Source organism: Triticum urartu, chromosome 2 (assembly GCF_003073215.2).
Source record: "Triticum urartu cultivar G1812 chromosome 2, Tu2.1, whole genome shotgun sequence".
Taxonomy (NCBI): Eukaryota; Viridiplantae; Streptophyta; class Magnoliopsida; order Poales; family Poaceae; genus Triticum; species Triticum urartu.
This window is the reverse complement of record NC_053023.1, coordinates 729,328,786-729,354,746: the sequence shown is the minus strand read 5'-3', so window position 1 is coordinate 729,354,746 and position 25,961 is coordinate 729,328,786. Positions and strand designations below refer to the sequence as shown.

Genomic DNA, 25,961 nt, shown 5'->3' with positions numbered 1-25,961 from the left:
GGACAATTACTCTAAAACTTTCGGCGCCCAGGCACCTGTCCGATTTTCGGGCACTGAAGGTTTCAGCGTAATTGTTCGTTTTCCCTGATGGATGCCAGTGTTTTTTATTTATTGTCTGCATCCGTGTAGACCCGACATGGAGGGGGCTCTATGTAGACCCGACGCGGCCATTTCCCCCCTCCAGGTGCCGGCGGCAGCGCCGTCCGTAAAGGGGGCCACACCCTAGAGACGCGACGCGTGCCACCTCTTCACACATGCCACCACACTACCCCACATGTATGAGGGCCCAGTGCGACGCTCCGGTGGCCGCCGGTGTTTTTTATTTGCCGTCTGCCGAACGTCTACTACTGTGTCATGGCGTTTAATCTTGTGTTTGGTACTAGGAGAACAATATGTCTTGTAATATTTGTTTGAGATTATGCGATTTCCTTCCTGTTTGCTTGGTGTTCTGCGTCGGCAGGGCCCGACCCCGCGCGTACCTCAGCCGCCGTTGGATCGTCCGGATCACCAGGATGAGACCAAGCGGTGAGGGGCTACGTGGCCAGTTAGGCTCCTGAGTCGCGATGCTCAGGAGTCCCCCTTGACGCGCAAACAACTTACAGAAAGGAGATGCGGGAGTAGGCCTAGTGTTCTACGTCAGCAGGACCCGACCCCGCGCATACCTCAGCCGCCGTTGGATCGTCCGGATCACCAGGATGAGACCAAGTGGTGAGGGGCTACGTGGCCAGTTAGGCTCATGAGTCGTGATGCTCAGGAGTCCCCCTTGACGCCCAAACGACCTTCATACCTTGGCTCCGCTCGGGAGGGCGCATGACCACCAGGTCCGAGGGACCTGGCATGGCGGCATACGCTTGGGCGTGACCCGAGCACGGTCCCGGTGCCTAGCCCCCTCGCGCGACTCTCCCGAGGGGAAAGCGTTGCGGTGAGGCTGGACACTGAGCCTGGTGGCTCCCTGAGGTTGGTACGGCCATGGGGCCGCCCTTAGTTGTTTATCACCAGCACGGAGCATAGCGCTTCTGCACTTGCATGGGCATAGCCGCTCCTCGACCGTCTTGACTGCCAGCGCGGAGCATGGTGCGTCCACTGGTGCGTGGGTGGGGGGCCCCTCTGAGTGGAGCCCCCAGGGCGTGTACAGCCCCGCCCTGACACGTGGCTTGCACGGCAGGGCTAGACGAGGTGTGTCTGGGTACTCGTGAGCCAGCGCGGGACTCACGAGGCACTACCTGAAGGTGGGTTGCGCCTGGTATTGGTTCTTGATAGCTTTAGTAATCCTACGAGATGGTTAGGTAACCTGTGCTGGACAAATTTCCTGAGGTGGTCCCATGAGAAGGCTAGGCACCAACGACCCGAGAAGGTGATGTGAACGGGGCCGGCCCGCCAGACAGAGCTCAGTTGTTGGGTTTATCGACGCTGCAAGGACAGACCCGAGCACAGACGTCGTGCCGAGCCTACTCATGCGAGGGATCCTAAGGAAAAACGACCGGCGCGTGGTTCCCGTTGCAATGAGGGCGATCGCGAGTGGGGCATCGATGTACTGGATAAGAAGGTGATAGCCATAGATAACTTACGTAAGTGGACAAACTAGCTCATGATAAACGTAAGGACGACACATGCCACTGGGATGGACCCGAGCGGCCTGGGGATGATGCAGCCCAAGGGGCGCCCCCAACAGAGTAAGCTAAACGATGCAAAAAGGTACATGTCGCAGGGACAGGCCCGTGCGACCTGGGAATCGTGCAGCCCGAGGGGCGCTCCCAGCTGAGTAAACTTGGAAAATGCCACCTGGTACCATTGTCAAAGGAGGGTTGAGGTAGCCAAAAGCCGAAAGCGCGGAATGAAGGGGTCGCCCCTCATGAGCCACCGGGACCCTGAGCCTTGGGAGGCTCTGGGGGCCCGGGCGGGTCTTCGAGGACCGTCGCCATCTCCGCCAGGACTGCGCGATGCTTGGCCTCCTGAGCAGATAGGACGCCCTACAGGTGGCGCTGGAAGGCGGACACCACGTTCGGCAAGCCAAACGGCATGCGGACGTAGCCGTGAGGTGGACCCTCACAACGCCCAACGCGCGAAGGCCAAAAATGCTCCTGAGTCGCGGCCCTGTTGAGCCCTGGTATGTTGATGCAGACGCGCAGCCCGCCGTCCTTGCCAGGATGGGGAGCTGAGCCAGGCGGGCGGCGGTCGCCGCGCATGGTCCTTGCTTCTTGAAGCTCCTTGGTGGCCTTGACGATGAACTCCTAAGCACCAGGCGCTCCTCGCCCAGTGCCCTCTTGAGGGAAACATGCAGCGAAGCATGCCTCCACGTGGTGCCCAAGCGCCTGCCTCGTGATGTTGGCTAGGTCTGAGGCCCTCCAGAAGAGAGCCCCCGAGCCCTGCCCGAGGAGGGCGCCGGGCGCGCCTTCCTAAGCGAGAAAGGGACGCACCCCAGCTGCGGGCGCTGATCCTGAGGTGGTGCCGCTGGAGACGCTGCTCTCCTGAGGCCCTGTGCGGAGTAGTTGCTTCTTATTCTTGGGGATGGCCTCAGGAGGGTACAGCGTGCCTTCGTTGTCGGGGTCTTCGATTGCCGCAGCTTGAAAGGCGCACTCGAGGGAGCACACCGCATCTCTTTCTTCACACAGGATCGTGATGATGCCGCCGCTCCCCGGCATCTTGAGGACGTTGTAGCCACGGTGGGTCACTGCCATGAATTTGGCCAATGCTAGATACCCGAGGATGGCGTTGTAGGACAGGCGAATGTGGGCAAGGTCAAAGTCGATGAGCTCGGTGCGGTAGTTGTCGCGCTGGCCGAAGGTGACGAGAAGGCAGACCTGCCCTATCGGGGTGGTGGCGCTGTCGGTTACTCCAAAGAAGGGCTTGTTAGGCTGTAGCTGATCGTATGGCACTTGGGGGCTGTCGAATGTCTCGACGGACAGGACACATTGAGCCCTGTGCTGCAGTCGATGAGGGTCTTGGTGACTTGGACATTGCTGATGACGGGTGAGCAGAGCATGGGAGGGCGCCGGCAGTTGCCGCGCACTTGAGCTGAACCAACAAGCTGAAGGTGATGGCGCACTTGGACCACATGAGCGGGCGCGTGGCTTCGAGCCTGGGGAGGGCTGCGTTCACCTCACAAGCAAACTGCTTGAAGATGCGGTGGGAAGCTGGGGCCTGAGCGCCGCCCAAGATGCAAGCAATGGCGCGCGGCTCCTGGAAGCCCTCAGCCCCCTCGTCCTGATGGTGGTCGTCGTTCCTTCTTGGCGGCGACGGCAGAAGACGAAGGCCAGCATTGCCCTGAGGACGGTCTTCACGAGGTTGGTCCCTCTAGGCGCCCTCACGAGGCTGGTCCTGCCAGTGATCCTCGCGAGGCCGGTCGCGCCACTCCTGACGAGGGCCGCGGTCGCCCCAGCGACCTCCGCTTTGTCCTCCTGCTCGGCCGTAGCCCCGGTCATTGCGTTCGGGGCGTCGACCCAAGCATCCATCTCGAATGGCCCTGAGCTCTTGGCAGTCATTGGTGTTGTGGCTATGTATGTTGTGGAAGGAGTAGATGGACGGCTGCTCTTGGACGACTCGGGGTGGTCCCGGCCTCGCTTGGTGTCTGGCTCCGCCGTGAGCATGATTACCCCTTGCGCTTCACGTCTTTGGCCTTGGCTTTCTTCTCTTCGGGTCAGCAGCTGGGAGCTCGAGGAGGGAGAGGCGCCCCTCCTCAGCTCTTGCACACTTGGTTGCCATGTTGAACATCTCCAGAGCCGTGCACAGCTCCTCCTGGATGGCGAGATCCTCCTTCATCTTGACGTCATGGACACCATCAGAGAACGCCGAAATGATGACCTCGTTTGTCACCTTGGGGATCTTGAGGCGAACGTTGTTGAAGCGCTGGATGTACTTCTGCAAGGTCTCCCCTGGCTGCTGCTTGATGCGGCGTAGGTCACCCGCGGCTGGCGGGCGGTCGCGAGTGCCCTGGAAGTTGGCGACGAAGCGGTCGCGCAACTCGCCCCAGGAGGAGATCGAACCTAGGGCAGGTTCAGGAGCCACGAACGAGCACCATCTTTGAGAGCCATGGGGAACCAGTTCTCCATGACTTTCTTGTCGTCGTTGGCCGCCTCGATGCTCAGCTCGTAGAGCTGCAGGAACTCCGTAGGGTCGGGGGTGCTGTCATAGCGCGGAGGCAGGTCCGGCTTGAACTTGCCCGGCCAAACGACGCTACGCAGCTCAGGGGTGAAGGCACGGCAGCCCGCAGTAGCCACCGGGGGCCGCCACGGAGGAGGAGCTTGGCCTTGGTGCCCGTGTACCGCTGCTACAAGCGGCACGTGGTCTTGACGTGGTGGCGCTGGGAGCGCGGAGCGTTTTCTCTGTTGGGGAACGTAGTAATTTCAAAAAAATTCCTACGCACACGCAAGATCATGATGATGCATAGCAACGATGAGGGGAGAGTATGATCTACGTACCCTTGTAGATCAACGGAAGCGTTGACACAACGTAGAGGAAGTAGTCGTACGTCTTCCCGATCCGACCGATCCAAGCACCGTTACTCCGGCACCTCCGAGTTCTTAGCACACGTACAGCTCGATGACGCTCCCCGGGCTCCGATCCAGCAAAGCTTCGGGGATGAGTTCCGTCAGCACAACGGCGTGGTGACGATGATGATGTTCTACCGACGCAGGGCTTCGCCTAAGCACTACAACGATATGATCGAGGTGGAATATGGTGGCAGGGGGCACCGCACACGGCTAAGGAACGATCTCAAGATCAACTTGTGTGTCCTAGGGTGCCCCCTCCCCCCGTATATAAAGGAGCAAGGGGGAGGCCGGCCGGCCCTATGGGGCGCGCCAAGGGGAGGGGGAGTCCTCCTCCTAGTGGGAGTAGGACTCCCCTTTCCTAATCCAATTAGGAAACCCTAAGGGGGATCCTAGTGGGGGGGAGTAGGACCCCTTCCTAGTCCAACTAGGATGAGGGGGAAGGAAAGAGGGAGAGGGAGAGGGAAAGGGCCCCCCCTCCTAGTCCAATTCGGACTCCCCATGAGGGGCGCCACCTCCTGGGCTGCTGCCCTCTCTCTCCCCTCAGGCCCAATAAGGCCCATTACTTCCCCGGGGGGTTCCGGTAACCCCTCCGGCACTCCGGTTTTATCCGAAATCACCCGGAACGCTTCCGGTGTCCGAATATAGTCCGTCCAATATATCAATCTTTATGTCTCGACCATTTCGAGACTCCTCGTCATGTCCGTGATCACATCCGGGACTCCGAACTAACTTCGGTACATCAAAATGCATAAACTCATAATAACTGTCATCGTAACGTTAAGCGTGCGGACCCTACGGTTCGAGAACAATGTAGACATGACTGAGACACATCTCCGGTCAATAACCAATAGGGAACCTGGATGCTCATATTGGCTCCTACATATTCTAAAGATCTTTATCGGTCAAACCGCATAACAACATACGTTTCCCTTTGTCATCGGTATGTTACTTGCCCGAGATTCGATCGTCGGTATCCAATACCTAGTTCAATATCGTTACCGGCAAGTCTCTTTACTCGTTCCGTAATACATCATCCCGCAACTAACTCATTAGTTGCAATGCTTGCAAGGCTTATAGTGATGTGCATTACCGAGAGGGCCCAGAGATACCTCTCCGACAATCGGAGTGACAAATCCTAATCTCGAAATACGTCAACCCAACATGTACCTTGGAGACACCTGTAGAGCACCTTTATAATCACCCAGTTACGTTGTGACGTTTGGTAGCACACAAAGTGTTCCTCCAACGGGAGTTGCATAATCTCATAGTCATAGGAACTTGTATAAGTCATGAAGAAAGCAATAGCAACATACTAAACGATCGGGTGCTAAGCTAATGGAATGGGTCATGTCAATCACATCATTCTAATGATGTGATCCTTTAATCAAATGACAACTCTTGTCATGAAACATACCATCTTTGATTAACGAGCTAGTCAAGTAGAGGCATACTAGTGACACTCTGTTTGTCTATGTATTCACACATGTATTATGTTTCCGGTTAATACAATTCTAGCATGAATAATAAACATTTATCATGATATAAGGAAATAAATAATAACTTTATTATTGCCTCTAGGGCATATTTCCTTCAGTCTCCCACTTGCACTAGAGTCAATAATCTAGTTCACATCATGTGTTTACACCAATAGTTCACATCTTTATGTGATTAATTCACATCTCCATGTGACTAACACCCAAAGGGTTTACTAGATCAATAATCTAGTTCACATCGCTATGTGATTAACACCCAAAGAGTGATCATGTTTTGCTTGTGAGAGAAATTTAGTCAACGGGCCTGCCAAATTCAGATCCGTATGTATTTTGCAAATTCTATGTCTACAATGCTCTGCACGGAGCTACTCTAGCTAATTGCTCCCTCTTTTAATATGTATCTAGATTGAGACTTAGAATCATCTGGATCAGTGTCAAAAAAACTTGCATCGACGTAACCCTTTACGATGAACCTTTTTGTTACGTCCATAATCGAGAAACATATCCTTTATTTCACTAAGGATAATTCTGACCGCTGTCCAGTGATCTACTCCTAGATCACTATTGTACTCCCTTGCCAAATCAGTGTAGGGTATACAATAGATCTGGTACACAGCATGACATACTTTATAGAACCTATGGCCAAGGCATAGGGAATGACTTTCATTCTCTTTCTATCTTCTGCCGTGGTCGGGCTTTGAGTCTTACTCAACTCCCCACCTTGTAATAGAGGCAAGAACTCTTTCTTTGACTGCTCCATTTTGAACTACTTCAAAATCTTGTCAAGGTATGTACTCATTGAAAAAACTTATCAAGCGTCTTGATCTATCTCTATAGATCTTGAAGCTCAATATGTAAGCAGCTTCACCGAGGTCTTTCTTTGAAAAACTCCTTTCAAACACTCCTTTATGCTTTGCAGAATAATTCTACATTATTTCCGATCAACAATATGTCATTCACATATACTTATCAGAAATGTTGTAGTGCTCCCACTCACTTTCTTGTAAATACAGGCTTCACCGCAAGTCTGTATAAAACTATATGCTTTGATCAACTATCAAAGCGTATATTCCAACTCCGAGATGCTGCACCAGTCCATAATGGATCGCTGGAGCTTGCACACTTTGTTAGCTCCCTTTGGATCGACAAAACCTTCGGTTGCATCATATACAACTCTTCTTCCAGAAATCCATTCAGGAATGCAGTTTTGACATCCATCTGCCAAATTTCATAATCATAAAATGCGGCAATTGCTAACATGATTCGGACAGACTTAAGCATCGCTACGGGTGAGAAGGTCTCATCGTAGTCAACCCCTTGAACTTGTCGAAAACCTTTTGCGACAAGTCGAGCTTTGTAGACAGTAACATTACCAGTCAGCGTCAGTCTTCTTCTTGAAGATCCATTTATTCTCAATTGCTTGCCGATCATCGGGCAAGTCAACCAAAGTCCATACTTTGTTCTCATACATGGATCCCATCTCAGATTTCATGGCCTCAAGCCATTTTGCGGAATCTGGGCTCACCATCGCTTCCTCATAGTTCGTAGGTTCATCATGGTCTAGTAGCATGACTTCCAGAACAGGATTACCGTACCACTTTGGTGCGGATCTCACTCTGGTTTACCTACGAGATTCGGTATTAACTTGATCTGAAGTTACATGATCATCATCATTAGTCTTCCTCACTAATTGGTGTAGTAGTCACAGGAACAGATTTCTTGTGATGAACTACTTTTCAATAAGGGAGAAGGTACAATTACCTTATCAAGTTCTACTTTCCTCCCACTCACTTCTTTCAAGAGAAACTCCTTCTCTAGAAAGGATCCATTCTTAGCAACGCATGTCTTGCCTTCGGATCTGTGATAGAAGGTGTACCCAATAGTCTCCTTTGGGTATCCTATGAAGACATATTTCTCCGATTTGGGTTTGAGCTTATCAGGATGAAACTTTTTCATATAAGCATCACAATCCCAAACTTTAAGAAACGACAAATTTGGTTTCTTGCCAAACCACAGTTTAGATTGTGTCGTCTCAACGGACTTAGATGGTGCCCTTTTAAACGTGAATGCAGCTGTCTTTAATGCATAACCCCAAAACGATAGTGGTAGATCGGTAAGAGACATCATAGATCGCACCATATCTAATAAAGTATGGTTATGATGTTCGGACACACCATTACACTGTGGTGTTCCAGGTGGCGTGAGTAGTGAAACTATTCACATTGTTTTTAACTGAAGCCAAACTCGTAACTCAAATATTTTACCTGCGATCATATCGTAGAAACTTTTATTTCTTGTTACGATGATTCTCCACTTCACTCTGAAATTCTTTGAACTTTTCAATTATTCAGACTTGTGTTTCATCAAGTAGATACTCATATCTGCTCAAATCATCTGTGAAATCAGAAAATAATGATACCTGTCCGCGAGCCTCAATTCATCGGACCACATCAGTATGTATGATTTCCAAAAATCTGTTGCTCGCTCCATGTTCCGAAGACAGATCTTTAGTCATCTTGCCCATGAGGCATGGTTCGCAAGCATCCAAATTCATAATCAAGTGATTCCAAAAACCCATCAGCATGGAGTTTCTTCATGCGCTTTACACCAATATGACCTAAACGGCAGTGCCACAAATAAGTTGCACCATCATTATTAACTTTGCATCTTTTGGTTCAATATTATGAATATGTGTATCACTATGATCGAGATCCAACGAACCATTTTCATTGGGTGTGTAACCATATAAGGTTTTATTCATGTAAACAGAACAACAATTTATTCTCTTACTTAAATGAATAACCGTATTGCAATAAACATGATCAAATCATATTCATGCTCAACGCAAACACCAAATAACACTTATTTAGGTTCAACACTAATCCCGAAAGTATAGGGGAGTGTGCGATGATGATCATATCAATCTTGGAACTACTTCCAACACACATCGTCACTTCACCCTTAACTAGTCTCTGTTTATTCTGCAACTCCTGTTTCGAGTTACTACTCTTAGCAACTGAACCAGTATCAAATACTGAGGGGTTGCTATAAACACTAGTAAAGTACACATCAATAACATGTATATCAAATATACTTATGTTCACTTTGCCATCCTTCTTATCCGCCAAATACTTGGGGTAGTTCCGCTTCCAGTGACCAGTCCCTTTGCAGTAGAAGCACTTAGTCTCAGGCTTAGGACCAGACTTGGGCTTCTTCACTTGAGCAGCAACTTGCTTGCCGTTCTTCTTAAGTTCCCCTTCTTCCCTTTGCCCTTTTCTTGAAACTAGTGGTCTTGTCAACCATCAACACTTGATGTTTTTCTTGATTTCTACCTTCATTGATTTCAGCATCACGAAGAGCTGGAGTTTTTCCGTTATCCCTTGCATATTATAGTTCATCACGAAGTTCTACTAACTTGGTGATGGTGACTAGAGAATTCTGTCAATCACTATCTTATCTGGAAGATTAACTCCCACTTGATTCAAGAGATTGTAGTACCCAAACAATCTGAGCACATGCTCACTGCTTGAGCTATTCTCCTCCATCTTTTAGCTATAGAACTTGTTGGAGACTTCATATCTCTCAACTCGGTTATTTTCTTGAAATATTAACTTCAACTCCTGGAACATCTCATAAGGTCCATGACGTTCAAAACGTCTTTGAAGTCCCGATTCTAAGCCGTTTAAGCATGGTGCACTAAACTATCAAGTAGTATCATATTGAGCTAGCCAAACGTTCATAACGTCTGCATCTACTCCTGCAATAGGTCCGTCACCTAGCGGTGCATCAAGGACATAATTCTTCTGTGCAGCAATGAGGATAAACCTCAGATCACGGATCCAATCCGCATCATCCGTGTAATTGCTACCATCATCTTTCAACTTTGCTTTCTCAAGGAACGCATTAAAATTCAACGGAACAACAGCACGAGCCATCTATCTACAATCAACATAAACAAGCAAGATACTATCAGGTACTAAGTTCATGATAAGTTTAAGTTCAATTAATCAAATTACTTAAGAACTCCCACTTAGATAGACATCCCTCTAATCCTCTAAGTGATCACGTGATCCAAATCAACTAAACCATAACCGATCATCACGTGAGATGGAGTAGTTTTCAATCGTGAACATTGTTATGTTGATCATATCTACTATATGATTCACGCTCGACCTTTAGGTCTCCGTGTTCCGAGGCCATATCTGCATATGCTAGGCTCGTCAAGTTTAACCTGAGTATTCTGCGTGTGCAAAAACTGGCTTGCACCCGTTGTAGATGGACGTAGAGCTTATCACACCCGATCATCACGTGGTGTCTGGGCACGACGAACTTTGGCAACGGTGCATACTCAGGGAGAACACTTCTTGATAATTTAGTGAGAGATCATCTTATAATGCTACCGTCAATCAAAGCAAGATAAGATGCATAAAAAGATAAACATCACATGCAATCAATATAAGTGATATGATATGGCCATCATCATCTTGTGCTTGTGATCTCCATCTCCGAAGCACCGTCATGATCACCATCGTCGCCGGCGCGACACCTTGATCTCCATCGTAGCATCGTTGTCATCTCGCCAATCTTATGCTTCCACGACTATCGCTACCGCTTAGTGATAAAGTAAAGCATTACATCGCGATTGCATTGCATACAATAAAGCGACAACCATATGGCTCCTGCCAGTTGCCGATAACTCGGTTACAAAACATGATCATCTCATACAATAAAATTTAGCATCATGTCTTGATCATATCACATCATAGCATGCCCTGCAAAAACAAGTTAGACGTCCTCTACTTTGTTGTTGCAAGTTTTACGTGGCTGCTACGGGCTTAAGCAAGAACCAATCTCACCTACGCATCAAAACCACAATGATAGTTTGTCAAGTTGGTGCTGTTTTAACCTTCGCAAGGACCGGGCATAGCCACACTCAGTTCAACTAAAGTTGGAGAAACTATCACCCGCAAACCACCTATGTGCAAAGCACGTCGGGAGAACCGGTCTCGCGTAAGCGTACGCGTAATGTTGGTCCGGGCCACTTCATCCAACAATACCGCCGATCCAAAGTATGACATGCTGGTAAGCAGTATGACTTATATCGCCCACAACTCACTTGTGTTCTACTCGTGCATATAACATCAACACATAAAAACTTGGCTCTGATACCACTGTTGGGGAACGTAGTAATTTCAAAAAAATTCCTACGCACACGCAAGATCATGATGATGCATAGCAACGAGAGGGGAGAGTATGATGTACGTACCCTTGTAGATCAACTGACGCTCCCCGGGCTCCGATCCAGCAAAGCTTCAGGGATGAGTTCTGTTAGCACAATGGCGTGGTGACGATGATGATGTTCTACCGACGCAGGGCTTCGCCTAAGCACTACAACGATATGATCGAGGTGGAATATGGTGGCAGGGGGCACCGCACACGGCTAAGGAACGATCACGTTGATCAATTGTGTGTTCTAGGGTGCCCCCTGCCCCTGTATATAAAGGAGCAAGGGGGAGGCCGGCCGGCCCTATGGGGCGCGCCAAGGGGAGGGGGAGTCCTCCTCCTAGTGGGAGTAGGACTCCCCTTTCCTAGTCCAACTAGGAGACTTGAGGGGGAAGGAAAGAGAGGGAGAGGGAGAGGGAAAGGGGCCCCCCCTCCTAGTCCAATTCGGACTCCCCATGAAGGGGGGGGCGCCACCTCTTGGGCTTCTGCCCTCTCTCTCCCCTCAGTCCCAATAAGGCCCATTACTTCCCCGGGGGGTTCCGGTAACCCCTCCGGCACTCCGGTTTTATCCGAAATCACCCGGAACGCTTCCGGTGTCCGAATATAGTCATCCAATATATCAATCTTTATGTCTCGACCATTTCGAGACTCCTCGTCATGTCCGTGATCACATCCGGGACTCCGAACTAACTTCGGTACATCAAAATGCATAAACTCATAATAACTGTCATCGTAACGTTAAGCGTGCGGACCCTACGGTTCGAGAATAATGTAGACATGACTGTGACATATCTCCGGTCAATAACCAATAGCGGGACCTGGATGCCCATATTGGCTCCTACATATTCTAGGAAGATCTTTATCGGTCAGACCGCATAACAACATACGTTGTTCCCTTTGTCATCGGTATGTTACTTGCCCGAGATTCGATCGTCGGTATCCAATACCTAGTTCAATATCGTTACCGGCAAGTCTCTTTACTCGTTCCGTAATACATCATCTCACAACTAACTCATTAGTTGCAATGCTTGCAAGGCTTATGTGATGTGCATTACCGAGAGGGCCCAGAGATACCTCTCCGACGATCGGAGTGACAAATACTAATCTCGAAATACGTCAACCCAACATGTACCTTTGGAGACACCTGTAGAGCACCTTTATAATCACCCAGTTACGTTGTGACGTTTGGTAGCACACAAAGTGTTCCTCCGGCACACGGGAGTTACATAATCTCATAGTCATAGGAACATGTATAAGTCATGAAGAAAGCAATAGCAACATACTAAACGATCGGGTGCTAAGCTAATGGAATGGGTCATGTCAATTAGATCATTCACCTAATGATGTGATCCCGTTAATCAAATAACAACTCTTTGTCCATGGTTAGGAAACATAACCATCTTTGATTAACGAGCTAGTCAAGTAGAGGCATACTAGTGACACTCTGTTTGTCTATGTATTCACACATGTATTATGTTTCCGGTTAATACAATTTTAGCATGAATAATAAACATTTATCATGAAATAAGGAAATAAATAATAACTTTATTATTGCCTCTAGGGCATATTTCCTTCATTCTCTTGGTTCGCGCCGAGGGGCCGCGCGTCTTGGTGCCAAGGCGCCGTCTTGGTGCAGAGGTGGCGGAGGCGCTCCGTGGGCTACATCACCCGCAGCTGGTGGTGGGTGAGGCAGCGAGAGGGACGGTGCGGGAGAGCCCCCAGCGGCGCTGACGAGCTCGGCGATGCGGTCCAACCAGTCCTCGTAGAGGTCGTCGACCGGGCGGTAGCGCAGGAGCTCGCGTTCCATGAGCAGCGCGGCCTGCGCATCCATAGGCGCGCGTCGAGCGTGAGACGATGAGCCAGCCAGCGTCAGCGACGGGGTGCAGCGAGGATGCTTGCTGCTCGTTTCCCGCGGGGCCAGTGGCGGCGTTGGCGGTGGCTGACAGAGGACGACGGGGAGGCCCGCCGACAGGGGCTGTCTGAGCGAAACGGGCGGCGAGGGCGGCCCGACGCTCGGCGCGGACTCGACGTGCGTCTGCCATGGACGCGGTGGGGCAGCGGAGCGTGGACCGACGGAAGGAAAGCTTCAACGCACCCTACCTGGCACGCCAAATGTCTGATCACGGGTTTCGGAAAAACCCTTGAGGTTCGAACACTGGGGTGTGCACGAAGATCTCTCGCCCCTAGCTCACGCTCTCACCGCAATCTCAAAGCTCAGCTCGGCGAACCCGAAGAACAAGGGACACAAGAGTTTATACCGGTTCAGGCCACCGATGTGGTGTAATACCCTACTCCAGTGTGGTGTGGTGGATTGCCTTGTAGGCTGAAGATGAACAAGAACAAAGGAAGAACACCCTCCTGAGGAGAGGTGTTCTTGAGCTCGGTGAGCTGGTGTGTGTGAGGATGGAATGGATCCGATCCAAAATGAGTTACCTTCTACGGTGGTGGCTAGTCCTATTTATAGAGGCTCTGATTCTCTTCCCAAATGTTAGGCGGGAAGGGATCCCACAACGGCCAATTTGAAGGGGGACAGCTAGTACAAGCTATCCTGACAAAAGGTGGTCTTCGACTGTCAAAGGCTCTGGTGGTGACGCCGTCATGGGCTCCGCGATGAACTTCGTCCTGCCGTCCTACTAGTCTCGGTCTCGTTGCACCGATATGGAAATCTTTGCCTGATGCCTCGGGACTCCTCGCCTACTCCTGCTCCTTTAGCACTGAAGAGGAAACCAGTACTCTGCACCCACTGGCGCCCGCCTGGTGCCCGCCTGCCTTGGTCGTCATGGCTCACGTCACGTGAACCTCACGAGGTGCCCCCGCCTTGATCTCTCTACTCCTCGCGAGTCGGCCTAGTGAGGTCGTCCTTGAGGAGGTCTTGTGTCGTCTGCCTCACGAGGGTCGACCCCTCGTGAGGGTCTTGAGTGTTTGCTGGTGAAGATGGGCCATACAGGGCCGCTGGTGGAGCCACGCCATGGGCCGTAGGCAGGCAAGTCTGGGGACCCCCATTCCCAGAACGCCGACAGCGGTTGACCATGAGATCTAACCCTTTGACTTTCCATGGACGGGCTTTGACCACTGGACCTTTCCACCCAGTTGTGTTAGGTCAGCCCATAGGAACACCTGGGGCAACTTCCGGGCCAAACCCACAGCAAGATCCCCTTCATATAGACCCGACGCGTCCGTTTCCCCCTCCAGGTGCCGGCGGCGGCGCCGTCCGTGAGAGGGGCCACACCCTGGAGACGCGTGCCGCCTCTTCTGACATGCCATCACACCACCCCGCATGTATGAGGGCCCAGTGTGACGCTCCGATGGCATTGCTACCCCTAGGGCCCCCGTCCCGCCTAACCCTGGAGCGGTAGACCCCGAGATCTAGCCCTTTGACTTTCCACGGACGGGCTTTGACCGGTGGACCTTTCCACCCGGTTGTGTTAGGTCAGCCCATAGGAACACGTGGGAGCAACATCCGGGCCAAACCCACAGCAAGATCCCCTCCGTGTAGACCTGACGCGGCCGTTTCCCCCCTCCAGGTGTCGGCGGCGACGCCGTCCGTGAGGGGGGCCACACCCCGGAGACGCGTGCCGCCTCTTCAGACATGCCACCACACCTCTGCATGTATGAGGACCCGGTGCGACGCTCCGGTGGCATTGCTACTCCCTGGCCCCCGTCCCGCCTAACACTGGAGTGGTTGACCACGAGATCTAGCCCTTTGACTTTCACGGGCAGGCTTTGAGCGGTGGACCTATCCATCCGGTTGTGTTATGTCAGCGCATAGGAACACGTGGGAGCAACATCCGGGCCAAACCCACAGTAAGATCCCCTCCTTGTAGACCCGACGTGTCCCTTTCCCCCCTCTAGGTGTCGGCGGCGGCGCCGTTCGTGAGGGGCGCTACACCCCGGAGATGCGTGCCGCCTCTTCAGACATGCCACCACACCACCCGGCATGAATGAGTGCCTGGTGCGATGCTCCGGTGGCATTGCTACCCCGAGGGCCCCCGTCCCGCCTAACCCTGGAGCGGTTGACCACGAGATCTAGCCTTTTGATTTTTCCACGAATGGGCTCTGACCAGTGGACCTCTCCACCCGGCCCGGTTGTGTTAGGTCAGCCCATAGGAACACGTGGGAGCAACATTCAAGCCAAACCCACAGCAAGATCCCCTCCGTGTAGACCCGATGCGTCCGTTTCGCCCCTCCAGGTGACGGCGGCGGCGCCATCCGTGAGGAGGGCCACACCCCGAAAATGCGTGCCGCCTCTTCAGACTTGCGACCACACCACCCGGTTGTGGTAGGTCATCCCATATATAGAAACACTTGGGAGCAACGTCCCCTCCGCATAGACCCGATGCAGCTGTTTCCCCCCTCTAGGTGCCGGTCGGCGGCGGCACAGTCTGTGAGGGGGGTCACACCCCTCCGTATAGAATCGAAAAATAATGTATGTATGCTTATATTAACACATGCTCCATGTAAGTTGGTCAAATAATAATACGTAAAAAAACATAAAAATTATATATGAAATGCAAAAAAAATATCGGCATAGCTGCGGCCAGGGGCAGATGGACGGCGCGCCGTGGATCGATGACGTGTCATCTATGCCGTCGGCATAGGTCTTGGTCGGTGCGCTTTGGATCGATGACGTGGCACCCCTATGTATGCCGACGGCCGCCCGTCTCCGCCGTTGGCATAGATCAGACGCCGTTAGCTGCCTGTCACGAGCGGGGTCGCCGGCCACGCAGCTATCCCGACGGCAACTGTAGGCGTAGCCTGGGCTAAGACGACGGCTTTTCTGTGCCGACGGGGGCCGTCGGCATAGCTGGGGATAGCCCGACGGCCAGTTTAGGCCGACGGCCTAGACCCGGTTGTCGGCATAGCCTGGAGTAGACTGGAGTTAATACCATGTTCATTCTTGAGCCAGAGTCACAATCTCCGCAACATGTATCTTCATCACAGATTTGCGAATGGTTTTTCAACAGAGAAAAAAGAAGTTGCGAAGCACGAAGACTTTCCCTTCAACAGACATCAAAACCCTTCATGTTGCACAACCCACAATGCAGCTGAATTACAACGCGCTCATGACCTGCATTGTGAGGCTACGATGCATTTACTTATACAACTATTTTTTACTCTGCAAGATTCACCAGTGCGAAAGTCTGGCTAGTGTCATCAATCCGAACTGGTGGATCCGAACTGCTGGAGCAGGAATCAGGGCATGTACAATGGAGGCAGCACCTAGGTGCTGCCCCATGCCTCCACGAGTGCAAAAACTGGGGAGGATCATGGTTTCATCTAGCAGCTGCCCAATGTGTGGTCCCAAGCTACCATCATTGATGAGCTCCATTTTCATTTCTCTCCTCAGCAGTTTTACCCATTGTAGGAATAGTAGAAGCGGCACATCACACTGGTTTGCTTTTCCCTCTCTTTTCCTACCATTCTTGGCGAGGAGACTAGTTCTTCTGGAAGAGACCGCTTTGGCCTGCAAGCAGCATGCTGGACCATCTGAAACTACGTGTATAGCTGGGGCATCACTCCACGGTGGAGCATTGGCCATGCCATCAGTAGCTCGGCTAACAATCTGCTACAGCGCCAGTGCGGTCGTCTGTCGCTGTCATGCGCTTCTGGCAATCAGTGTTTTTATTCTAAATTATAATAGAAACTCTCATTGAAACCACCGTTGTATTATTGGCAGCTACTGTCGATTCCGAACCGGCACTTCTCATAGTTTTCTTCCCTGCCAATCTTTTCCACCTCTGCAAAGAATGCGCATGCTGTTCTAAAAAAAAGAATGCGCATGGTGGCAGTGCACCTGTCAAGCGTGTTTAGCGATCTCAGAGAGCTATTTCAGGGTAACAGCACACCGGGACTGAGCTCGCTTCCGTGCCGGAGGAGAGCAAGTCGGGGCAGATTGCTTCAATTACGGAGGAGAGCACCAACGGCTTCATGAATGCCTTGCCGCCGCCCAACTCCTACCGCGATTCAATCTGGAGCGTCAGCATTGTCTGCCCCAAGTGGCGCATCAGATCGGCTCTTTCCTCCCAGTCCGGTCAGAGTGGATCCAACTACGACTCCAGCAGCTCCGGTGCCTCGAGGTCTAACAACTCCAGCTACTCCTCCAACACGGCATCCGTCGGCTCAGCGGACTTGGGTACCAGGGAGCTCACGAAGATTGCTCGCAGAATGATCAGCGACGGTTACACCCAGCGCATGGTACGGGCATTCCACACCGTTCCAGCTCCAACATAGATCTGAGCATTGGCCCCAAGAAATGGTCAAGAGGTGGATGGTCTCCAGTATCGACCAAGAGTTGATTGCCACCCGCAGCTGCGCGCCAGCGGCCGCACGGTTTGCCATAGCGAGCGTCTCAGCGATGCTCGTCTTTGTCGATGCCATCGCCCAGGTTCACAGGGAGGAGAATTTACAAGCCAGGCTACAAATGTATATGTGCGTCTGCAGCGCATCTGCCATGTTTATGATGCACGCAGCCTCTTCGGGTATTTTCAACAAGATATGCGGCAGACTGGAACCATCAAACACGCGCCATCTCGTCCCTCCCGAGTCGCCCCGTGCGGCGGCTGGGAGGCCCCATATCCCGTCGCCCCCGACTCCCCCTCTCGTCGTCCCCCTCCTCGCCGCCGCCCGAGGGCGCGGCCAGGCAAAGCCTTGCCGTCGCCAGCGGCGGCGGGGACTAGGTGCCCTCCCGCTCGTGAGGAGCTGGCACGGGCCGGCGCCCCTGGGCCGGAGCGTGGCGTGCGACCGGACGTCACGACGGGGGCTGGCGGCGCTCCGGCGATTCCATTCCCCAGGGCAGGCGGCTTCAAGATCTGGAGCGCCACGGTCTCCATGGCGGCGGCGGCGTGACTAGATTGGCGGCGGCGCGGCCGGATCTGGGCTCGGGCGTGAGCTTGGTGTCCGGGTCATGGTCGGCGCGATGGATAGTGCGACATGTCGGCAGCTGGACGGATCTGCGGGATTCCATCTGTGTCTGATCCTTGACAACCCAGGCAACTCTGAGGGATACCCTAGATCTCCATGGGATCGAGAGATGACGGTGCTCTTGCACCGTAGTCCCTCTTCAGGTCATCGTTTTGGAGTTTGCTACGGTCGAAGGAACCAGCGAGGCCGGCGGCGTACGTTCGGTGGCGCAACTGCCGATGAAAATCACGCCGACTACGGTCATGGCGGACGATGGCGGCGTCTTTGATGTCGTTTCCTTGTCGAGGCATCGTTGTTGCAGTTGGGGTCATCAGGCTCGCGATGCTTCGGGGGAAACCCAAGATCTGGTCTCCCGGATCGGACGATGATAGCGTTCTTAGTAGCGCTTTCCCTCATGGGGGCATCGTTTTGGAGCAAGTGATGGCTGGAGGAGACAAGAGGAGGAGCGGTGCTTCATCACACACATTGATGGTGTCGGATCTCGATGGCATGGCGCTCTGGAGATTAGGCGTCTGATGTGCGATGATGGACTCAGCGCAGGAGGTCGACACTGTCTGGCATCGTGGTGGCGTCGGCGGCAGCTAGATCGGGCAACGTTCATGCAGCAGTACAGCTCTGAAGATGGATTGGTGGCAGGTGGCTGCGGCGGCCTCATATCCGGCAGGCGTCCTGGTTGAGGAGCATGCCGGACTGGTGGGTGCCCATACCCGGCAGCCGTCCTGGTTGGGACCTCAGGTCTTAAATGTTAGGTTTGGCTGCGAGGTCTGTTTGGTATTAGGCCCAGACTATCAGCATCCCTTCATCAATTGGATAGGAGTAGCGACACTTTTGTTGCCTAACGGTGGCTTCAGTCTTACTATTGTATGACTTTGTAAGGTTTTGTGTGAATAATTAATAAAATGGCTGCATGCATTGTCCAGATGCAGAGGCCGGGGATCCTCCTTCATTTTTTAAAAAAAATGCAGCAGACTGGAGAGCCAAGAGAACAGGTTAATCGAGTCGATATGTGACACGATGGTGTGGCTGAGGCAGACACTCATGGAGGACGTTAACTCGTGGGCCACCGAGATTCCGCGAGGAAGAGGCGAGGTTCATAAAAACACCCGTATGGTGGTGGATTACCTAACACTGATGAAGAAAGCACATGCTTTGGCGCAGAAGAACTCCACACAGAGCTACAACACAAAAAAGCTTCGACAACTGATAGATTACACCATCGATAATCTGAACAATTTGCTTCTGCGAAAATCAGAGTTGTGCTCGGATCCAAGCCTCAGGTATTTGTTCCTGCTCAACAATTCATATTTCCTAGCGCAAACGGTGTCTGAGACATCGGTATCCTTAAATCATGAGTTGTCGGGTGGACACCAAAGAGGACTTAAACTGAATCCTGAATGTGAGCAGTACATGGATAGCTATCTCGATGTTTCTTGGGGCCATGCGTTGTCCTTTATACCAAAATCAAATTTTCACGGACCACTTCGCCGTTGGATCCACACGACTTCAATGGCTAAATTTCAGCCGGCGTTTGATAATATGTACCAGGCTTAGAAATTCTGGAAGGTTCCGGATCCCAGCCTCCGATCCTTTCTGCGGGAAACTATCACCAACAGAGTCATTTCAGCTTAGAATGACTACCTCAAGGAATATCCAGAGCTAGAAAAGAGAGTGTTTTTTCATAGCTCGAGCTCCATGTGACCTCCTATCTAGACCATTGAGTCCCATCGAGATACGTGCAAGAAACTGACATGTAAACAGTGCATCAGCAAGATGCATGCACTCAAATTTGTTTGACGGTCACTAATCTCCTCGCACCAATTGTGGCCGGCATCTCGACAAGTCATGTCCGCTACAGTGTCACATGCGCATGCATGCACGGTGCTGAAGCAATAAAGAAAAGTTAGAGAGAGTGTCTTGCATGCAGATGTCATTGTCTTGTATGGAAATGTGAGCTGAGAGAGTAAGGCGTCTACTTTTCTAGATTTGAAATCATTTTTACACAAAGCTGTATGCACTACAAGTAATTCAGTCTACCAAAATTGCATACGGTTCACAGAAGATCCAACTGAAAATCCATTTTGACTTTTCTACCTTTCTTTGTGTCACTGGCTATCTCCAATTCTCCATCACGTGCTTGTATAGTGCGTTGCATCAACACAATCTCTCTTGCACCGCATCAACACATCTCTCTCCTACTATTTCTTCCCCTCTCTACTGGAGACTCTCACGTGTCCACAGTGATCGTCCCTAGCAAAAGTCAGCTCACTCTCTCACTCTCTCTCTCTCCCTTTCACGTCCTCCTGCGGGTTGAATAGGATATTATGGCAGCTGATAAGACGGCACAAAGGGAAGTGTGAGGGGCGACCGAGAGACACGAGTCGAACAGGTTTCATATGATGCCAGAAATAGGAGGACCCACATGGACTAGCATGCAGGCCTAGCATGCTTAGTTACTGCTTATCAGGACAGGACCGGGCCTGCAAATGACAGCTCCACGCTCCTGATGCTCCTTTCTAGCGCACATCTCGAAGCAAACAAACGGTCTAGATAGGAGGGACCGTGGAGCTCGAGCTAGGAAGAAACTTTGCGGCTAGAAATGGCGGAAGCAGTGGTCCTCAAGTCATGGAGGAGATGTTGGGAGAGCTGTTTGAAGCCCCAAAGGTAAGGCCACCTACAAGAAGATCTTCTGTCCCGTCCAACGCATAACGCAGTCCTCTCCTCCACTTGGAGACAGAGTTTGTCTCTAAAAAAACCTGGAGAGCATTGCTCAAGGAAAAAAAAACTTCAGACGAAGTAGACCATATGGCAAATTGACAGCCGCTGTCCCGGAAGTAGCTCGGCCTCGCCGCTAAGCTCAACTCAGCGGAGCGGCAGCTCGATCCGTTCGCCCAGGAGCTCGCCACGCCGTGGGCTTTGACCACCGTTTCATCGACGGCGGGTGGGGCTGAAGGAGATGCACCAGGCGTAATGCTAAGTGCTAACAGCTGCTAGTAGTCGCTGTCATGCGGTCCCGACACTCGGTGTTTTGTAATAAATTATAATGGAAACTCCCATCGAAATTATCGCCACATCATCGGCCATTAGTGTTGATTCCGGGCCGGCACTTCTCATAGTTTGCTCCCCTCCCAATCTTTTCGAGCTTTACAAAGTAGCAGCATGGCGGACCACGTGTATACTAGTCTCAGGGTCCTATTACAAAGTAGCAGCACAGACACGGAGGGGCAGCTTGCTTCCGTGCCAGAGGAGAGCCGAGAGCTATTCCAAGGTAGCAGCACGCCGTCGCGGCTTGCCTCCGTTCCGGAGGAGAGCACCACCGGCTTCACGGATGCCTTCGGCCCGCCGCCCAACTCCTACCGTGACTCAATCCGGAGCGTCAGCGTCGTCTGCTCCGACTGGCGCATCAGATCGACGTTCTCCCGTCAGAGCGGATCCAGCGACTCTGGTGCCTCGAGGTCGAGGTCCAACACCTCCGGCTCCTCCAACTCAGTGTCCGTCGGCGCAGCGGACATGGGTACCATCAAGCTCACGAAGATTGCTCAGAGAATGATCAGCGACGGCTACACGGAACGCATGGTACAAGCATTCCACACCGTATCTCTCGCGCAAACATTTGGCAAGGATCCTTCGCTGAGGAATTGGTTCGCCGAGCTGGACGTCGACTGGGTTCTCGATATATGCCTGCAGCTCCATCTGCAAGAGGCATCCACGTACTCGCTCCAAGAATTGGTCGAGAGGTGGATCCGAGCTCTCACCATAATTATTGCCACTTTATCGACCAAAAGCTGGTCACAAGTCACAACCGTCAGCAACACCCCAGCGGCCACACGGTTTGCCACAGTGAGCGTCTCAACAATGCTCGTCTTTGTCGTTGCCATCATTCAGGACCTCCAGGTTAACAGGGAGAAGCTACTAGCCATGCTACAAATGTATATCTGCTTGTGCAGTGCATCAGATGCCATGTCCACAACAGGCCCGGCCCATAGGCCGGGCAAACGGGGCGCCCGCCCTGGGCCCCCGTATGGCAGGGGCCCCGCCCAGGTACTATTTCCTCTCTATAGCATGTAGAAGCCCAGAAAAACGAGAGTAAAGAGGCCCGTTCGGCATCGATCGTTCCCATGCTCGTCGACTCCTCTTCCTCGAATCCCAGAGTCCCACGACAGCGCCGCCGTTCCCGTCTCTGATTCCAAGGTCACAACCGGCCATTAATGGAGACTAAAGGCGCAAATCCGCTCCCCAAGCTGCTATGTTTCCTTCCTCAATGCTCTGCTCATTCCTCATCAGCTAGACATTGGAGACTTGGAAACGGTATTGTGTTGTTCTTCTCTTCCTTCCCATAATCTCGTTCCTTTATTAAATAGCTCCGCCACCTGACGAATCCACATTTGCTCTGCTCTTCAAACTCTGGATCTAAGTGTCCGGAGATTAGGCGTACTTGAAAAGGGGGATTATTCAGTTCATGGTGTCGGGTTCTCGTTCGTGCTGACTACAACCTGAGGATCTGCTGATCTGGCCATGTACATCCACATCAATCCATATTCAGGTATTTTTGCTCCATGTGTTAATCATTTGTATGCTGCTTGTTCCTGTTTAGTGACATGTCCTCTAGAAAGTATTTATCTAGTACTAACAAAATGAAGATAAAAAGCAGATAGATGAATAGGTAAAATCCCTAAAAGGATCAATTGATAAATTTTACAGAGATGGTAGTTCTTCTAGAGCTCCCCTGGAATTGGTTATCATAATGTTGAAGAGCAACCAACTGAGAATACTGATGCTGATGCTGATGATATGAACGAGGGTGATAATAATTCTATTAAGCATGAAAACGTAGCTCATTTGCCAAATTACAAACCACCGAGTGTTGATGAACCACAACCATTTACTGTTGATATTTTTTATCCAGGACACTGGGACAATCTTGATGATAAGACTAGGGATATTTTAGTTCAAAAGGATCCCGTAAGAAATATTGTAGTTCACTTGATCGATGAATAAATTGTAATGTCAGTTTCGAATACAGATTAAGATCATCAGGCTATGTTATATACTGGATATTTACTTTGCTTTTGAAATAGAAAAATCAAGCTTTTGAGTAAACCAGGGCCCCTTCTTGTTGTCTTGCCCCTGGGCCCCGTATATCTATGGGCCGGCCCTGGTCCACAATGCACGCGGTCTCTAATTGGGATGCCCAAAGCATTTTCAAGGAGATAGGCGACACACTAGAGGGCGAAGTGGGCAAGTTAATGGAGTCCATATGCAAAACGATGAAGCTGCCTGCTGAGGTGGACACTCATGGAGGACATTAACTCTTGGGCCACCGAGATTCTGGGAGGAGGAGGCGAAGTTCACAAGAACATCCGGTTGATGGTGGATTATGTAGTGTTGATGAGGAAAGCACGTGCTTGGACGCAGTTGAACACCACACATAGACACAGCACAGAAAATTTTGAAGATATGATAAATCACGCGACCAATTATTTGGAAAATTTGCTTCGAAAATCGGAGCTGTGCTCAGATCCAAGCCTCAGGTATTTGTTCCTGCTCAACAATTCATATTTCATAGGTGATGTGGTGTCTGAGAAACCTGTATCTTTTAATCCTGAGCTGTGGCGTGGACACCAAAGTGGACTTAAACTTACCCCTGAATGTGAGAAATACTTGGATAGCTATCTCGATGTTTCTTGGGAGCGTGTGGTGTCCTATATACCTAAATCGAATTTTCATGGACCGCTCCGTCGTTGGATCAACACCACTTCGCTGGCTAAATTCCATTCAGCATTTGATAACACGTACCAGGCTCAGAAATTCTGGAAGGTGCCGGAACCTCGTCTCCGGTCCTTACTGCAGGAAACTATAATCAAGAGAGTCATTTCAGCTTACAACAACTACCTGAAGGAGCATCCAGAGCTGGAAAAATCCGTTAGTGGCAGAAGCAATTGTCCCAAAGTCATGGAGGAGATGTTGGGAGACCTGTTTGAAGGATGAATACTACTGGAGACATCGACCAAAATCACCCAACATATAAGAGTATAGAGTTCATGTTTCATCATTGTATTTGGAAAGAAAGTCCTTTAAAAATGAAGTTATATTCTGAATTCCGTTGTAGCCTAAGTGTCTTTGTATTTGATTTCGTGATTCCATGCAAAATACTTATGATTATATAACATTTTATGTAAGATTTGTTTTCATCCACTTCAGTGGAACTTGAGCTTGCAGTTGCCAGGGTCACTCTGGAAGTCAAAGTTGCACCCTAAAGAATAGGGAAATTTCACCCCAAAAAATAGTTATATTATTTTCTATGTGGTTGCCCTATTTCTGTATTGAAATTAATTTGCATTCAGTATAAAAATTGTAAGAGGTTATGCATATATGATTTATTGTTATGAACCGTTATAATCCACACCTGCTGAAATAAACACTGTGGATCTACCGTGGTTTTTTTTTTATACACTGCTTTTGAGGCTGCTGTTATGTGAAGGACACTTGGTTGGAGCTAGTGCAACAGGCAAGGTTTTCAATTTCAGTTTAAGTAAAATTTCAGTAGCAACCGATATCACCGAAATTCAGTGAATTTCAATAATTTCAGTTTGCATTTGATCCAAAAGGCTGAAATATTCACTTGAATTTAATCAAATATCTGAATTTTTTTAAAAGTATTTAAAAATATATTTGACCGAAAGGTAAATATTTCAGTGTGCACTAAAATTAATTAAATTCAGTGAATTTCATCAAAATTTCACTGAAAGTGAAAACCATGGCAATAGGAAATTGCCTCAACATCCTGGAAAGGGCAGAGAAGGCCGAGATCTGGCGAATGATGACCAATGCTAAAACTGTTTGGTTGCTGGGTTATCCCTTCTTGGGACAGGGATATCAGTTTTTTGATGTATGCCATCTGTTTGGTTCTTGGGCGATCTGGGATTAGGAGGGATATGGCCAGCTGTCTCAATACACTAGAATGCTGTATATGGTTTGTGGCAGGACAGGGATGCTGTCTCAAGACGTGAACCTGCTGAAGGGCTAAGGGTGCAGAAGTAGTTATATCAGGAAGAGTGGTCGCTCTTTTGTTGCAGTGAAATGCATGATAACAGAATCATGTGGGCGCGCAACAAGATGTAAAACGGACAGGTTGAAAATAAATTCAGAGCTAAAATCTACGTACATCGGGAATCTGGAGCCAGCTGCGTGTATGGGTCACTCACGGTGAGGAAGATGTTGAAGGACTGCTCGAGCCTCACGACCCAGCCGTCGCCCCCCGCTGGAGCCAATGGGTCGTCCTTGGCGCCATCCGGTCCCGAAGGAGAGCCGGCAGCCTCCCTGACGAGGAAGGACTCCACGACGGTGGCCACTTTTGTATCATGCGCCCGCTGTTTCCTCCGCGCGGAAGCTCGACCCCCTTGTGAGCGACACCAAACAAGCAGAAGCTGCAGCGGAACACAGACGCCTAGAGAGGGGAAGGAGGAGGTTGAGGGGGGATCGATTTGAGCGGGTTACCTGGTGTCGAGGACGACGGGACCGGCGTCGAGGGAAGGGAAGGGAAGCAAGGAGGGCGGAGAGCAAGCACCAGGGAGAGGGACCGCGGCCGTGGACGTGAGGTGACACCCGCCATGGACGGCGGCGAGGAGGAAGGCGGCAGGTGGGGCACAAGTGGCCCGGGCCGGTTTGTATACTCGTGCGGGCGCAGTTTTTCTTTCGTGGACATTTGTTCATTTCCATGTTTTTGTTAATTTGCGGATGTAAATGATCTTATGACCTGTAAACTTGCAAAATTTCGTCCAATAATAAGTCATTTGTATGCTCCACGGGAAAACAAAATGAAATGCACATTTACATG

At 50.8% G+C, this 25,961-nt stretch overlaps 2 pseudogenes; both read left to right on the top strand.

Moving 5' to 3' along the window:
* The first annotated feature begins 16,245 nt into the window (after positions 1 to 16,245).
* Positions 16,246 to 21,118, top strand: LOC125538295 (annotated as a pseudogene).
* Positions 21,119 to 21,283: 165 nt separating this feature from the next.
* LOC125538294 lies at positions 21,284 to 24,112 on the top strand (annotated as a pseudogene).
* The last annotated feature ends 1,849 nt before the right edge of the window (positions 24,113 to 25,961 follow it).